At 47.0% G+C, this 4,208-nt stretch overlaps 1 long non-coding RNA gene across 2 annotated transcripts in view; it reads left to right on the top strand.

Annotated features, from left to right (window-relative positions):
- LOC115067945 overlaps nt 1–4,208 on the top strand; it is a 17,115-nt gene that overhangs the window by 4,627 nt on the left and 8,280 nt on the right. For both annotated transcript variants that reach the window (XR_003847302.1, XR_003847303.1), the window contains exon 2: nt 1,200–1,251. This is a non-coding gene — a long non-coding RNA (uncharacterized LOC115067945). The remainder of the gene's footprint in view (nt 1–1,199; nt 1,252–4,208) is intronic.

Below are 4,208 nucleotides of genomic sequence, written 5' to 3'. Positions count from 1 at the left end.
TTGTTGCTAACATTTTACCATTAAACATCATAGGCATTTCCAGGAAATCCTTGTACCAGGTTAAGGTTGTCCCTCCTGTTTGTAATTAGCTGAAAATTTTCCTTTGGCTGTTTAAATCATAAATCAATTTTACAATATCTACTGAAAATATTTGACATGAAAATATTATATCTATCAAATGAAAATGATCATTTCGCCTTTTATACATTAACTTGTGTAAAATCTGAATTTATTACACGTTTTTACTTCCGCAAACTGTTGTATGTAATACTTAGCAGTTTGGATGAGAAAAAAGCACCAATGTGAAACATCCAGCAGGAGGGTTGGGACAAAACCCAGCCCATGGGACACGGCCACACTTGAGCAACAAGCTTGGCAGCACTCAGGGGTGTCTGGAAGCCTTGAGGCTGAATCCTGGGGTCATGAAAGTTTTGGAATGAAGAGTGACAGGAAGAGCTGGAAGAACTGTCACCCATGCATGGTGGGAGAAAAGGGAAATTCATGGAAGGGATAAGCTCTCAGGCTTCGTCAAAAGATGTTTCTTTTTCTCTCAGAAACAAGAAACATGAGTATTAATCTGGGTAAAAACAAATGTGAACTAATTCACAGAACACAGCGGGGCCTCCAGAAGGTGGAGAGGCCAGTCTTTAAAAGTCGACTGCAGACATTTAGTATTAATATAGTCACCAGGATGTGCTTCCTGATGTACACGTTCATGCTGAGTGGAATCCATTGTCCCCAGGCATGGCTGTCTGTGCTGATGAAGGCAGCTTGGCATGAATGCTCTGTGTTGGCCGGTGTGCAAGCCTTCTTCGGGACACAGGGTCTTCTCCTGAGAAATGATGGGTCTGGTTTTCCTCTCCTGTGAAGAGGGATGATCTCTGCCTGCCTTTTCTCAATTTCCCACGTTCTCTCACACATCTTGTCTGTTTAAAACATTAATTTTTTGAAGATGGCCCTAATCCCTTACTTGTGGTGGAGTACCATAAATAGAGAAGGCCAGGGTATGGGCCAAGTCTACAGCTCTGTGAGGGCCTCTGCCCTCTGCAGGGGACATTCTGGCTCCTTTTGCTGCTTCCATTCTGGGCTCTGCAGATCAGATGGGGGGTGGGGGAGCCCCAGGAGAGCAGCAGGGCCCGGGCACATGTGGCTAATTGCTTTTCACCTGTAGTAAAGTTCACATTTGATTGCTTTTCCAGATTATGTAGACCCAGACATGTTTTACTCAGTCATCCGGATCTTTCTCTCTGGGTAAGTATTGTGCAGTTGCTTTCCTGTGTGAGACCTCTGTAGCATTTCTAAATTTATAAGGACAGGCACACAGAATCTTCCTAGAATAAGAAACATACCAAGTAGCCCAAGGCTGGAAAGTTCTTGCCTGAATCCACTCTTGGAAGTCAGCACTCAGACCCCATCGTGTGGCAGAGGGCATCAACGCTGGAGTTTAAGTTCAAAGGGATTTTCTTCAGTTATCAGATGGGATCCATTTTATCTTCCTACAATCCCACTTTGATGACAGGGACAAAATAGGGTGGGAGAGGGAGATAAGGGAGAAGAGAGAACCTGAGAGGTTAGGAGAGAAGGGCAGGTCCACCCACATAGCCCCGGCTCTGATTCTAATGCATTCTCTCCCCTTCTTGAAGGGTGGGGCCTGGGGGGCAGCACTGTAAAAAGCATTCTTCAAAAAAGTTCTTGGCTGCCTGCTATGGTTTGAATATCTGTGCCTCTCCCAAATTCCTCTACTAAGGCTTTATCATCACAGTGCGGGTATTAGAAGGCAAGATCTCTACAAAGGAAAAAAAGGCTTAAAGCTTGGAAAGAAACAACTGCTCTGTCCCCCCCCCCTCCTGCCCCCCCCCCCCCCCCGTGAGGATATAGTGTTCTGGAAGCAGGTTCGGGGTCTACACTGGAGTGAACCATCAGCTCCTTGCTCTTAGAATCCCTGGTCTGGAGAGCTGTATTTCAATGGTTATAGTTACTCAGCTAGGACTTTCTTCTTGGGGCTCCTGAGTAGAGCGAGCCCTCTCCCTTCCATACTTCCATACCCTTGCTTACTCTTCTTTGACCTCAGGCCTTTGTCCCTTTGTCCTTGACTTGTCCTGGTTTCGAATTTGCTTCTTTAAAATATTTTTATTTAGGAGAGCTGAAGAATTTCATCTATAAATGAAATGTGTTCCCGTTCTCAACAATGAAGTTCTCACAGAAGTTATTAATTCCTTTGGGAGAAAATGTCACATTTTTGTTGTTGTTGTCTTAAACTTCCCTCTTTCTTGGGGTTGCTAGAAATACACCATGAGAAAAACTGAAAATAACCCTACCATCCAAGACTGGGAAGGAAAATAGTCCCTTTCCTTTACCACCGGCAGCCTGACCTGGGAGTTGCCAGTGAGGGGTGCTCTGCTACCAAGAAAGCATATTTTCCTTCTGGCAGCTCTGGAGAAAATGGGGTTTGAAAGCAGACCCAGTTCTTTATCATCCACCTCTGTGTGCTCTGCCACTCCAACACAGCTTCAACAAATCCCCTCCACTGTGCACTGAGAGGACATTGATTTATGTATCTTGGTCGTTTGACAATTTTATAGTTCCCATAAGCTAGCCAGGTCCTTTCAATAGTGACTTTGGGTCTGTGTTCTCTGGACTCATCACACTGGCTTATGGAATGCTGTCTTTCATTCACTCATTGATCAAATATGTAGTAAGTATTCATCACATACTGGGCATGTCTGTACGTGCCAGGAACCACAGCAAAGCCAAGGAGCCATGTGGTCCTTGAGGAGTTTGTGTTTTCAGATTGGGGAGAAGATGCTGAATAAACTGTTACCACAGAGGCCATATGGGGAGAGGCTACCTAGGATACAGGGCTTTGGGGAGGGAGCACTAGGGGTGGATGGAGGATCAGATATCTTGGTTATTTATTGAGATCCAGGAACACCACATCATAGGTGACCTTTGAACAGATAAATAAGGGAAATGAAGAGAGAGCCATTTAGATTCTTTTTCCAAGCAAAGGGAATCACCATGATTCTGAGGTGGGCTTGTCATGAGGGGAGAACAGCAAGGCTTAAATATGCAGGCAGACGATCAAGAAGGAGGCCAGTGTCCTTGAGACCAGATAGCCTGAGCGGGGTGGTGTGGTTTGGGCTTCAGGTCACCACTGTATCTGCCAAGTAGGGACTGGCATGTCAGAGGGCAGGGGGCGGAAAGAAAGCAGGCACTGGAGAAGCCGGCCAAGCCATTGGGGTGGGAGCCAGAAAGGCCCGTGCTCTCCCATCCACTGCAGTGAAAGTCAGCAGTTTGCTGTTTGGATTGCACATGGAGCTAGAGAAAGAGGCCAGTCCAGGTTGTCAGAAGGCTCTGGTGTGTTCCTTAAGTGGGAGCTTAAGGAACTGAAACTCCTCATTCCACTATTGACTGGTGGGAGGACAGCAGGAAGGGCAGGTTTGGGGAGCAGAAGCCCTGGGAGGTCAGTTTGGGTAGTTTCATTCTGTGGAGACAGCAAGGCTGCAACTAGACATGAGTCTGGAGTATGGGGAGAGGTTAGGTTTGGTGTAAGTTTGTAAAAAAACACAGTGGGTTCTTCGATGAGATTGGTTGAGATCACTTCTGTGCCATAAGCAGCAAGAGGCCAAGAACTGACCCGTGGGAGTTCAGCATTCACTGGTGGCCCACCATTGAAGAAATGGAGACCAAAATGGGTGTCAGTCATCATTGAGAGTACAGGGAAGAGTCACAGAGAGGAGTCAGGATGTGTGTACCCTGTGGATCCACACAGATCACAGAGTCGGAGTGTGTGCATCCCAGTGGATCTTCACAGATCACAGAGGTGGAGTGTGTGCACCCCAGTGGATCTTCACAGATCACAGAGTCGGAGTGTGTGCACCCCAGTGGATCTTCACAGATCACAGAGGTGGAGTGTGTGTACCCCGTGGATCCTCACAGATCACAGAGTCATAGTGTGTTCATCTGGTGGATCTGCACAGATCACAGAGATGGAGTGTGTGCACCCCAGTGGATCTTCACAGATCACAGAGGTGGAGTGTGTGTACCCCGTGGATCCTCACAGATCACAGAGTCATAGTGTGTTCATCTGGTGGATCTGCACAGATCACAGAGATGGAGTGTGTGCACCCCAGTGGATCTTCACAGATCACAGAGGTGGAGTGTGTGCATCCGGTGGATCCACACAGATCACAGAGTCGGAGTGTGTG

This window comes from Nannospalax galili, unplaced genomic scaffold (assembly GCF_000622305.1).
Source record: "Nannospalax galili isolate Female #2095 unplaced genomic scaffold, S.galili_v1.0 scaffold10048, whole genome shotgun sequence".
Classification (NCBI taxonomy): Eukaryota; Metazoa; Chordata; class Mammalia; order Rodentia; family Spalacidae; genus Nannospalax; species Nannospalax galili.
Note: the sequence above shows the minus strand (reverse complement) of the source record. Positions and strands in the feature narration are given on the sequence as shown.